We start from the raw sequence: 14,068 nt of genomic DNA, 5'->3' as shown, positions 1-14,068 counted from the left end.
AGCATTCAAATTTCTTTTTATTTTCTTTTTCTTTTAATTTTCGAAATCTATATTTTATATTCTAATTATTTTACTTTATTTTATTTCATTTTTTATTCGGTTATTTTTAATTAAATAAAATAAAAATAAAAATATATTTTACTTGCAATTCACATCATCTTCCTTTCTCCATCATGGATCTAAGTGGAAATGAACAGTCCAGAAGGACTCTGGGGTCATATGCTAACCCCATTACTGCTGCATATGGGAGTAGCATCTGTATACCTCCCATCAGAGCAAGCAATTTTGAGCTAAATCCTCAGCTCATTGTCATGGTGCAGCAAAATTGCCAGTATTCCGGTCTTCCACAGGAAGAACCTACAGAGTTTCTGGCACAGTTCTTGCAAATTGCTGACACAGTACGTGACAAGAAAGTAGATCAGGATGTCTACAGATTATTACTTTTTTCATTTGCTGTAAAAGATCAAGCTAAGAGGTGGTTAAATAACCAACCTACAGCAAGCATAAGAACATGAAAACAGTTATCAGACAAATTCCTGAATCAATATTTCCCTCCAAAAAGGATGACACAGCTAAGGCTGGACATCCAAGGCTTTAAACAAGAGGATGATGAATCCTTTTATAACGCCTGAGAGACGTACAGAGGGATGCTAAGGAAGTGCCCCTCTGAAATGTTTTCAGAGTGGGTGCAGTTAGACATCTTCTACTACGGGCTTATAGAAAAAGCTCAGGTATCTCTGGACCACTCAGCTGGTGGATCTATACACATGAGAAAGACTGTTGAAGAGGCTCAAGAGCTTATCGATATAGTTGCTATAAATCAGCATCTGTACATAAGTAATGAGTCCTCCATGAAAGAAGAAGCTAAGGCAGTATCAACTGACTTTAGTCCTCAGGAACAAGTTGCTGAACTCAATCAGTAGCTATCTTCTATAACAAGGTAGTTAGCAAAATTTAAGGAGATGCTACAAGAAACTAAAATTGCTAACAAGGATATGGAATCACAATTGAATCAGACAAAATAGCAATTATCAAAACAAATAACAGAGGAGTGCCAAGCAGTTCAATTAAGAAGTGGGAAAACGTTAAATACCTCAACTCAAAGCAGTAGAAAGCCAAGAAAAGAACAGCTGACAGAGGATGAGCAACCTGCTACCCAAAATCCCTTTGAGGACAGTAAGAGCCTAGAGAGGAACAAGTCTGGCGTTCAAACGCCAGAAAAGGGTGAAAACTGGTGTTAAATGTCTAATCCATGTCCAATTCTGGCATTCAAACGCCAGAAAAAAGTAGGAATCTGGCGTTAAACGCCCAATCCATGTCCAGTTCTGGCGTTCAAACGGCAATGAGGGATCAGACACCTGCAAGTGCTGATAATAACTCCCTCAAGAAGGCTTCTCAACCTGCCTCTGTAGGAAATAAACCTGCAGCAACTAAGGATGAAGAATATAAAGCCAAAATACCTTATCCTCAGAAACTCCGCCAAGCGGAACAGGATAAACAATTTGCCCGCTTTGCAGACTATCTCAGGACTCTTGAAATAAAGATTCCATTTGCAGAGGCACTTGAGCAAATACCCTCTTATGCTAAGTTCATGAAAGAGATCTTAAGTCATAAGAAGGATTAGAGAGAAACAGAAAAAGTTTTTCTCACTGAAGAATGCAGTGCAGTCATCTTAACAAGCTTACCAGAAAAGCTTAAGGATCCCAGAAGCTTTATGATACCATGCACATTAGAGGGTACTTGTACCAAGACAGCTTTATGTGACCTTGGGACAAGTATCAATCTAATCCCTGCATCCACTATCAGAAAGCTTGGCTTGACTGAAGAGGTCAAACCAACCCAGATATGTCTTCAACTTGCTGATGGCTCCATTAAATATCCATCAGGCATAATTGAGGACATGATTGTCAAGGTTGGGCCATTTGCCTTTTCCACTGACTTTGTAGTGCTGGAGATAGAGGAGCACAAGAGTGCAACTCTCATTCTAGGAAGACCCTTCCTAGCAACTGGACGGACCCTCATTGATGTCCAAAAAGGGGAAGTGACCTTAAGAGTCAATGAGGATGAGTTCAGGCTGAATGCTGTTGAGGAAATGAAGCATCCAGACACAAAAAAACTGCATGCATGTTGATATTATTGACTCCCTGGTAGAGGAGATCAACATGGCTGAGAGTCTCGAATCAGAGCTAGAAGACATCTTTAAAGATGTTCAACCTGATTTGGATGAATCAGAGGAAATAAAAGAGCCTCTGAAAATTCCTCAGGAAGAGGAGAAACCTCCTAAATCCGAGCTCAAACCACTATCACCATCCCTGAAATATGCATTTCTGGGAGAAGGTGACACTTTTCTGGTGATCATAAGCTCTACTTTAAATCCACGGGAAGATAAAGCACTACTTCAAGTGCTAAGGACACACATAGGCAGCTCTTAGGTGGTCCATAAGTGATCTTAAGAGCATCAGCCCAGCAAGATGCATGCACAAGATCTTATTGGAGGACGATGCTAAGCCAGTGGTTCAACCACAGAGGCGGCTAAACCCAGCCATGAAGGAGGTGGTGCAGAAAGAGGTCACCAAGTTACTGGAGGCTGGGATTATTTATCCTATTTCTGATAGCCCTTGGGTGAGCCCTGTCCAAGTTGTCCCCAAAAAGGGAGGCATGACAGTGGTTCATAATGAAAAAAATGAACTGGTTCCTACAAGAATAGTTACAAGGTGGCGTATGTGTATTGATTACAGAAGGCTCAATACAGCCACCAGGAAGGATCACTTTCCTTTACCATTCATAGACCAGATGCTAGAAAGACTAGCAGGTCATGAATACTACTACTTTTTGGATGGCTATTCAGGTTACAACCAAATTGCAGTAGATCCTCAAGACCAAGAGAAAACAGCATTCACATGTCCTTCTGGAGTGTTTGCCTACAGAAGGATGCCTTTTGGTCTGTGCAATGTACCTGCAACCTTTCAGAGGTGCATGCTCTCTATCTTCTCTGATATGGTAGAGAAATTTTTGGAAGTCTTCATGGATGAATTTTCAGTATTTGGAGACTCATTCAACTCCTGCCTTGACCATTTAGCACTTGTTCTGAAAAGATGCCAAGAGACCAACATAGTTTTAAACTGGGAAAAATGTCACTTTATGGTGACTGAAGGGATTGTCCTTGGGCATAAAATTTCAAACAAGGGAATAGAAGTGGATCAAGCTAAAGTTAAAGTAATTGAAAAATTACCACCGCCTGCCAATGTTAAGGCAATCAGAAGCTTTCTGTGGCATGCAGGATTCTATAGGAGGTTTATAAAAGATTTTTCAAAAATTGCAAAACCTCTGAGTAATATGCTAGCTGCTGACACGCCATTTGTGTTTGACACAGAGTGTCTGCAGGCGTTTGAAACCCTAAAAGCTAAGCTGGTCACAGCACCAGTTATTTCTGCACCAGATTGGACATTACTATTTGAACTAATGTGTGATGCCATTGACCATGCCATTGGTGCAGTATTGGGACAGAGGCATAACAAGCTTCTGCATGTCATTTATTATGCTAGCCGTGTTTTAAATGATGCCTAGAAAAACTACACAACCACAAAAAAAGAATTGCTTGCAGTGGTTTATGCCATTGACAAGTTTAGATCATACTTAGTAGGATCAAAAGTGATTGTGTACACTAACCATGCTACTCTTAAATATCTACTCACAAAGCAGGATTCAAAACCCAGGCTCATAAGATGGGTGTTGCTTCTGCAAGAGTTTGATATAGAAATAAGAAACAGAAAAGGGGCAGAGAACCAAGTGGCTGATCATCTATCCCGGATAGAACCAGTAGAAGGGGCATCCTTTTCCTCTATTGAGATCTCTGAAACCTTTCCGGATGAGCAATTGTTTGCCATTCAGGAAACACCATGGTTTACAGACATTGCAAACTATAAAGATGCAAGATTCATACCCAAGGAGTACAGCAGGCAACAAACAAAAAAAATTAATTACTGATGCAAAGTACTACTTGTGGGATGAACCATATCTCTTTAAGAGATGTGCAGACAGAATAATCTGTAGGTATGTGCCTAGAGAAGAAGCACAAAAGATCCTATGACATTGTCATGGATCACAATATGGAGGACATTTCGGAGGTGAGCGAACAGCCACAAAAGTCCTCCAATGTGGCTTCTACTGGCCTACTTTCTATAAAGACTCTCGAGAGTTTGTGCGTAACTGTGATAGTTGCCAGAGATCTGGTAATCTACCTCATGGTTATGCCCAAGGAATTTTAGAGATTGAGTTGTTTGACGTATGGGGTATTGACTTCATGGGGCCTTTCCCACCATCATACTCAAACACTTATATTCTGGTGGCAGTTGACTATGTATCCAAATGGGTAAAGGCCATTACAACACCCACTAATGATACTAAGACATTGCTGAAGTTCCTCCAGAAACATATCTTCAGCAAATTTGGTGTCCCTAGAGCACTAATTAGTGATGGGGGCACTCACTTCTGCAATAAACAGCTTTACTCTGCTATGGTCCGATATGGAACTAGCCACAAAGTAGCAACTCCATATCATCCACAGACAAATGGGCAGGCTGAAGTCTCTAATAGAGAACTAAAAAGAATCCTGGAACGGACTGTAAGTATCCGTAGAAGGGATTGGGCAAGAAGCTTGGATGATGCTCTGTGGGCATACAGAACAGCATTCAAGACTCCTATAGGGACCTCTCCATACCAGCTTGTGTATGGTAAGGCCTGTCATCTACCCATGGAACTGGAGCATAAGGCCTACTGAGCAACCATATTCCTAAACTTTGATGCCAAATTAGCTGGAGAGAAAAGATTGCTCCAACTGAATGAGCTAGAGGAATTCAGACTCAATGCTTTCGAAAATGCTAAGATTTACAAAGAGAAAGCATAAAGGTGGCATGATAAGAAACTGTCATCCAGAGTCTTTGAACCAGGACAAAAGGTTCTACTGTTTAATTCTAGGCTCAAATTATTCCCCGGAAAACTAAAATCCTGGTGGAGGGGACCATATGTGATTACAAGTGTGTCACCATATGGCTATGTGGAGTTTCAAGACATTGATTCTAATAAGAAGTTCATTGTTAATGGACAGAGAGTCAAGAATTATCTTGAAGGCAATGTTGAGCAAGAATGCTCAAGGCTGAGACTAGATTAAAAGTTCAGTAAGGTCCAGCTAAAGACAATAAAGAAGCACTTATTAGGAGGCAACCCAATTTTTACTTATCTATGTTAATTTTCTGTTTTCCATTTTTATTTTATGTTTTCTTTAGGATGATGATCATTTGGAGTCACAAAAATCAAAGCAAAATAAAAAATATCTCACCCTGGAGGAAGAGCTTACTGGCGTTTAAACGCCAGTAAGAAGTATCAGACTGGCGTTTAACGCCAGAATAGAGCATCAAGTTGGCATTTAACGCCAAGAAAGGGAGAAAAGCTAGCGTTTAACGCCAGAAACAAGCAGCAGTCTGGCGTTAAACGCCAGGATTGCACTCTAAGGGCGTTTACATGCCTAAATGGAGCAGGGATGATAAGTCCTTGACTCCTCAGGATCTGTAGACCCCACAGAATCCCCACCTACCTCAACTCACTCTCTCTCTTCTTCACACTTTCCAATAACACCCTTCCCCAAACACCCTTCACCAATCACCTCCATCTCTCTTCCCCATCACCTCTTTACACTCTTCCCTCCCAAACCCAACCCCTAATACACATTTCTTTCCCCCCTTGGCCGACACACTCACACCTCTCCATCTCCTCCATTTTCTTCTTCGTCTCCTCTCTTCTTTCTTCTTTTACTCGAGGACGAGCAAACCTTTTAAGTTTGGTGTGGGAAAAGCTAAAGCTTTTTATTCTCCATAACCACTAATGGCACCTAAGGCTGGAGAAACCTCTAGAAAGAGGAAAGGAAAGACAATTGCTTCCATCTCCGAGTCATGGGAGATGGAGAGATTCATCTCACAAGCTCATCACTAAGAAAAGGATGGAGCAAACAAGAGAGCCCACTCATGGACCTCAACAAGAGCATGAGGAAATTCCTCATCATGAAATCCCTGAGATGCCTCAAGGGATGCACTTTCCTCCACAAAACTATTGGGAGAAAATTAACACCTCCCTAGGAGAATTAAGTTCCAACATGGGACAACTAAGGGTGGAGCACCAAGAGCACTCCATCATTCTCCATGAAATTAGAGAAGATCAAAGATCTATGAAGGAGGAGTAACAAAGGCAAGGAAGAGACATAGAGGAGCTCAAGAGCACCATTGGTTTTTCAAGAGGAAGAAGACGCCACCCTCACTAAGGTGGACCCGTTTCTTAATCTCCTTGTCTATTTATTTTTTCTGTTTTCATTCTCTATGCTTTATTTTTATTTATGTTTGTGTCTTTACTACATGATCATTAGTGTCTAGTAACTATGCCTTAAAGCTATGAGTGTACTATGAATCCATCACCTCTCTTAAATGAAAAATGTTCTAAAAACAAAAGAACAAGAAATACATGATTTTGAATTCATCCTTGAAATTAGTTTAATTATATTGATATGGTGACAATACTTTTTGTTTTCTGAATGAATGCTTGAACAGTGCATATTTTTGAATTTGTTGTTTTTGAATGTTAAATTTGTTGGCTCTTGAAAGAATGATGAAAAGGAGAAATGTTATTAATAATTTGAAAAATCATAAAATTGATTCTTGAAGCAAGAAAAAGCAGTGAAGAACAAAAGCTTGTGAAAAAAAATGGCAAAAAAAAAAAAGAGAGAAAGAAAAAAAAAAGCAAGCAGAAAAAGCAGAAGCTCTTTAAACTAAAAGGCAAGAGCAAAAAGCCAGTAACCCTTTAAACCAAAAGGCAAGGGTAAAAAGGATCCAAGGCTTTAAGCATCAGTGGATAGGAGAGCCCAAAAGGAATAAAATCCTGGCCTAAGCGGCTAAACCAAGCTGTCCCTAACCATGTGCTTATGGCGTGAAGGTGTCAAGTTAAAAGCTTGAGACTGAGCGGTTAAAGTCGTGGTCCAAAGCAAAAAAAGAGTGTGCTTAAGAACTCTGGACACCTCTAATTGGGGACTTTAGTAAAGCTAAGTCACAATCTGAAAAGGTTCACCCAGTTATGTGTCTGTGGCATTTATGTATCCGGTGGTAATACTGGAAAACAAAGTGCTTAGGTAGCGTTTGGTGGAGAGACAGAGACGGAAAGACTGAGACTAAGAGACAGAGACTAAGATACAGGAATTGAAATAAATCTCAGTATTCTGTTTGGTGCAAAATGGGAGACAGGAATTGAAACAAGAATGAAACTCTAATTTAATTTGCACAAAGGGTAAAATTGGAAATAATTAATTGAAATGAAAGTATTTTAGGTATAAAATGTTACTAAAATTTCAGTCTCTATCTCTAAAAGTTTCAGTCCCCTGTGTCCCTACTTTTTGGAGGTACTGAAATACTGAAATTTTAGAGACAGAGACAGAAATTTTAGTACCAGTCTCTGAACTAACAAACACGATACTGAGTCTCAGTCTCTCAGTCTCTGTCTCAGTACCTCAAAACAAACGCTACCTTAGGGCCATGGCCAAGACTCATAAAGTAGCTGTGTTCAAGAATCAACATACTGAACTAGGAGAATCAATAACACTATCTAAATTCTGGGTTCCTATAGATACCAATCATTCTGAACTTCAAAGGATAAAGTGAGATGCCAAAACGGTTCAGAGGCAAAAAGCTACTAGTCTCGCTCATCTAATTGGAGCTAAGTTTCATTGATATTTTGGAATTTATAGTATATTCTCTTCTTTTTATCCTATTTTCAGTTGCTTGGGGACAAGCAATAATTTAAGTCTGGTGTTGTGATGAGCGGATAATTTATACGCTTTTTGGCATTGTTTTTAGGTAGTTTTTAGTGTTTTAGTTAATTTTTATTATATTTTTATTAGTTTTTAAATAAAAATCACATTTCTGGACTTTACTATGAGTTTGTGTATTTTTCTGTGATTTCAGGTATTTTCTGGCTGAAATTGAGGGACCTGAGCAAAAATCTGATTCAGAGGCTGAAAAAGGACTGCAAATGCTGTTGGATTCTGACCTCCCTGCACTCGAAATGGATTTTCTGGAGCTACAGAAACCCAATTAGCACGCTCTCAATTGCGTTGGAAAGTAGACATCTAGGGCTTTCCAGCAATATTTAATAGTCTATACTTTGCCCGAGTTTTGACGACCCAAACTAGCGTTTAAACGCCAACTTCCTGCCCTATTATGAAGTTAAATGCCAGAAACAGGTTACAAACCAGAGTTAAACGCCACAAACAAGTTGCAACCTGGCGTTTAACTTGAAGAGAAGCATCTACACGTGTAAAGCTCAATGCTCAACCCAAGCACACACCAAGTGGACCCCGGAAGTGGATTTCTGCACTATCTATCTTAGTTTACTCATTTTTTGTAAACCTAGGTCACCAATTTAGTATAAAAACTGCTTTTAGAGACTTACTATGTACCTCATGACATTTCACATCTGAATTTTGTATCCTCTACGGCATGAGTCTCTAAACTCCATGGTTGGGGGTGAGGAGCTCTGCTGTGTCTCGATGGATTAATGCAATTACTTCTGCTTTCTATTTAATCATACTTGTTTCTATTCTAAGATACTCGCTTGTACTTAACCATGATGAATGTGATGATCCGTGACACTTATCACCATTCTCAACCTATGAACGCGTGCCTGACAACCACTTTCGTTCTACCGTAGATTGAGTGTGTATCTCTTTGATTCCTGGTTCACGTGTTTGATTGCATCTCCTGACAACAGAGCATTCGAATCCGTGAGATCAAAGTCTTCGTGGTATAGGCTAAAATTATTGGCGGCCATTCCTGAGATCCGGAAAGTCTAAACCTTGTCTGTGGTATTCCGAGTAGGATCTGGGATGGGATGACTGTGACGAGCTTCAAACTCACGAGTGCTGGGCGTAGTGACAGACGCAAAAGGATCAATGGATCCTATTCCAACATGAGTGAGAACCGACAGATGATTAGCCGTGTGGTGACAGCGCATTTGGACCATTTTCACTGAGAGGACGGATGGTAGCCATTGACAACGGTGATCCTCCAACATACAGCTTGCCATGGAAGGAGCCTTGCGTGCGTGAAGAAGAAGACAGTAGGAAAGCAGAGATTCGGAAGACCGAGCATCTCTAAATCCTCAATCTGTTCTCCATTACTGCATAACAAGTATTATTTATTTTATGTTAATTGCTTTTCATAAACCCAGTCATTTTTATTATTAATTTCCTGACTAAGAATTACAAAATAACCATAGTTTGCTTCAAGCCGACAATCTCCGTTGGATCGACCCTTACTCACGTAAGGTATTACTTGGACAACCCAGTGCACTTGCTGGTTAGTGGTACGAGTTGTGAAAAGTGTGATTTACAATTCGTGCACCAGTTATCGTTTACGCGAGTGATGCGACTTTCTGTTTAATGCTTTGGTTAACTCTTCTTCACAGGCTTCTAGTTAAAATTTCTTTCAACTATTATTACATATATATATTATTTACTTTTAGAGGTCGTAATACCTTTCCACCTCAGCTTTATGGCTTAAGTATAAGACTTTGTGTTGTAGGGTGTTACAGCCTGTGACTTTGGTGATGGTGTCCCCGCAACTTTACTTCCGTTCCGTCTACCCCGCAGTGAACCAAGGCCTGCTCCACAGACGAGTACAAATGGTGGCCGAAACTCAGAGCCAAGCCACGAAAACTTGGACACTAATGCAAATGAGGAAGATTCTCTTGATCAAGAAGTTGACGACTTCTTTGTTGCTTCTAGAGCTCAAAGTCATAAAGGACGCAAGACTACATAATCTTGGACGGTTAAGATCATCGGTAACATATACATAATTTTTCTTGTTCAACGTGATTTAGACTCTATGTTATATATTAATTTTCTTGCATGTTGTCCACAACGGATACATATATAAAGTTATTATATTCTTTATAGATTCCGATGGCACAATCAAGTTGGCAAAATTAAGTGTGAGGGAGGCTATAGAACGGCCTAATGGTAAAATGATCATGCTCAAGGTCAACAACAAATGCAACCAGTTGGAGACGAAGCTGAACTGTTGAGTGGCGTTCTTGGTATGCTAGGAACTAACTATGGAAAATTTTCTATCGTGAGAAAAGTTGGCATAAGATTACCACAAAAGACAAGGCTTATAATGAATGTGTAAAGGTAAAAGTTTATATCCATGTTGAATTAAATCTACTTCCTTTGACAATTATTAGCAAATTGTATTATCTATATATCAAATTTTCCACTTTGATGAAGATAGTGAAGGAACTATCAAGAAAATATTTTGAAAAGTATGGGAAAGTTCTGGAAGGATACAAGACTGAGGTTCTATGATGATTATTACAACCTAACATCAACGACTAAACAAAATATTAAGACTGCCCGCCGGGAATTGATCAAGAGCATTAGAGATGGTTCCTTGACTATGGCAGTAAACCTGAGACGCAGGTAATCTAGTATATCATTTGTAACACAACAATACTATTTATCTTGTATTGAGTCTTTTTAAATCAGTTTCTAATTGCCCTATATCTCTAATGGACCAATAGGAGAAGTGTAGGAAAAACGAGATGAATCGATCAAAACAACTATATACCCCACATTGGCGATTCAAAAAGCTTGGCAAGGCGGAGGGAAGAAGTGGTACTGTACTTTTTTATTCACTCTTTGGATTATCTCTATGTATACATTCTTCTTAATTGTGTGGAGTATGGTAATGGCATAAACTTTGTTGTTACAGTCGAAACAGCAAGGGAGTAGAGTCGGTAAAGGAGAGTTATGGATCACAGTGGAAAAAAAACGTCTCCTATATCAATGATGAAGCAAGAGCAATTGGTGTAAGTACTACTTATTATAATTGATCAATAAAATTATGATCCCATATAGGTTAATTGTTTAATTTATTGTGTTTTACCCATTATTTTTTAAAATAGATCCCTTTATTTGTATGAGAGTATAAGTTGTTGACTCATTAATATACTTATAGACTTGTAATGGTTGAATGTTATTTTACTATGATGAAAGTCATGCAGTTAATTATTCTGTTTGGCGTGTTCTTGACATGAGATAGACCAATCAACAAAATTATTGTATTTGCTGATTTATGTCTGTAGAAAAGACTTGAGGAGATTAAGCAACAAGATGAGTCTTCTAGAGTGTTGTCTCAAAATGATTCCATTGTTCAAGTTCTCGAAAAAGAGAAACCCGGTATAGTGCATGGTGTGGGTTTCAGACCGACTCCTAGTCAACTCTTCAGTCCAAATTCGCATCTGTCGGGCAACGGAGTCTAAGTAGATGAGACCTAGAGAAAATTGCTTGAACTACATGTAGAGATGGAAGCTGAGAAGTTGAAAAGAAAGGCGATGGAGGATGAAGCAACAACAGAGAAGAAAAAGAGGCAAGCGATGGAGAGTGTTTTGAGATATCTCTTTCAACGGCAGGGTGATGAGTTGCCACGAGACACCACTACAGGGATGGTTTTGCAGAATGATATAGTGAAAAATAGTATATTAGGATTGGAATTATTTTGGTTTGAAGCAAACATTTTTTTGAATTTGACTATGCAACTCTTTGCAAGAGATTTATTTTATTGATATTTTTATAAATATATTATTTTGTTTTGCAGATAATTTTTTTGTTTTTGCCACAAGTTTAGATTCTAAAGTTGAAAATATTAACTCTTAAAATAATAAAAAATTTAAAAAACAAAATTTAACGGCGGTTTTAAACTACCGAAAATGGTCTTAAATTTTGAAAAATCTGTCCAAGATTGCGGCGGCTTGTGACCACCAGTAAACATACTTGAAACCCACAGTTCGATATTGCGGCGGTTTTAAAACTGCCGCAAAATAGCCATAAACTTGAAAAAACCATGTTAAATAGCGGAGGTCTGTAACCGCCGGTAAACATGCGCTAAACTATGACACTCGTATTTTGCGGTGGTTTTTTAATTAGTTGCCGCAAAATACTGATTCAACGGCGGTTATACCAACAGTTGATGAAAACTATTGCAAAACCTTATTCCCGCGCCAATAACCAGGGCAGTTCTCTAAGCCGCCAATGTTTGATTTGATGGCGGTTTAAAATCGTCGCAAATCATGAAAAAAGGGCCTCCATATCCCGTGTCCTCTTGTAGTGTTAATTGGGTTCATTCTTTAGTACAGAGAATTCTACACCACCATTCACCATGATTTTAGATTTAAAAAATATTTGTAAGCTATTTTTACTTTGAATGTTTTGTAGAAAAAAATTTTCATAATATATGATGCTAATGTTTAAATGTGTGTGTGTGTGTTTTTTTTTTTACAATGAATTAATTTTTTCAAGTGTTTTCAATATTTTTATTTATGTATTATTGCTCAGGTTTAATTTACAACTACGAGCTTTATGAATTTTCTTTTTCTACTGTGAGAAATAATTTTAGTATGATAAAAGTTCATTACGTTAATATCTTAATATTAATCATAAGAAATTCGCTGTTTTCATTTATAAGTGGACGTTTTTGTTTATTTAATTTGGTGACTCAATGTGAAGTGTGTAATTATGTCCGACACATTTATAACAAAAATAGGAAGGAGGATGGTGTGTGTATTATTATAAGGATATAGCTAATATGTGCCCTTAGGCTTTGTTTAGTTTGTATATGTACTAAGACATAGATATTGAGACATAGACACTTGAAACATAGACATAAAATATTGTTGTTTGAGTATGATATTTGGAATTAATAGACATGACATTAGTGTAGTATCTAATATTATGTTTGGTTATAAAAAATAAGACACTACATAATTAAAAATGACCATTTTACCCTCATAATTTAAATTGAAAATTCAATAATTTTAAGGGAAAAAATGGACCAAAATTCTAAATTAACTTGAGGGTTTCTCCCTTCACCGCTATCCCCTAAAAATCTCCTTTCTTCCTAGTTGGCCTCCTCCTTCTTTGCCATTCTGTGGTCTTTTTTGTTGTCTTCTTCTTCGTCTTCGTCTTAATTGTTGCGAGTATGTTTGCAGGTTCAGTTAATCAAAAGGTGTTCACAGAGCATTGCCCATCGATCGAAAAGCGCCTGTGTTGAATTATCGTCGAAGTACTTCGGAGGTGCCTCTCTATTTCTCTATAATTCCACAAAGAGATGACCAACTCTCCCACTCGCCACGAGTTACATGGGTTAACTTCTATAGTATAAATAAAGTTAACCTAATTTGCTCATCATTCTACTTTAATCCCCAAAATAAAATTCAGCATTCACAATATCTCTATTCCCTTATTTAATTCACAGCCTAACGATATTAGTTGTTTCTCTATTTACACACCATAGGTTTTTAAAAATAAAATGTTAAAATTTATGGTAACAGAGTAAAAAAAGACAAAAGTTGAGAACTTGATATAATAATAGAGAAAATCTCAAATGAGAATTTACTAAAAATGAGAAAAGCAAGTCAATACAAACGAATGAACGATCACAGGTCCCACAAGATATAAACACAAGACTTCCAAAAAGACCATCGCCATAAAAACCATCAGCTATTAAATCAATTTTCTAAAAAAAAAAGAGAGGAATAGAATAATTTCAAATTTCTAGTGGAGTTTTCAAGAATAGAAGAAGAATAATGGAGTTCTATAAAAAGTTTTCTAACTTGTTAAGATTTGTCAAAAGTAGAAGAAAAAGTCTGAAATTTAAAAATTTTAATAAAGATAAAATAGTCCAAAAAAATGATTAAGATTTCCATCATTTTATTGAGACATAAAATACATGTATATTGTATATATCTGTGTGTAAGTGTGTTTTTTATTTTTTGTATCTCACAAACTAAATAAAAGACACATTCTATCGTATTTATATTTTGGTATGATATACAAACAAATCAAATAGAGTATTAAGATATATAATAAATTTATTATTAATAGAAAATTTTAAATTTTCTAATTTAATTGATATAAAAATTTAAATCAATATAAAATATAATAAATAAAAAATTATAATTTATTTAATTAATAAAG

Source organism: Arachis ipaensis, chromosome B06 (genome assembly GCF_000816755.2).
Source record: "Arachis ipaensis cultivar K30076 chromosome B06, Araip1.1, whole genome shotgun sequence".
NCBI lineage: Eukaryota > Viridiplantae > Streptophyta > Magnoliopsida > Fabales > Fabaceae > Arachis > Arachis ipaensis.
Note: the sequence above shows the minus strand (reverse complement) of the source record.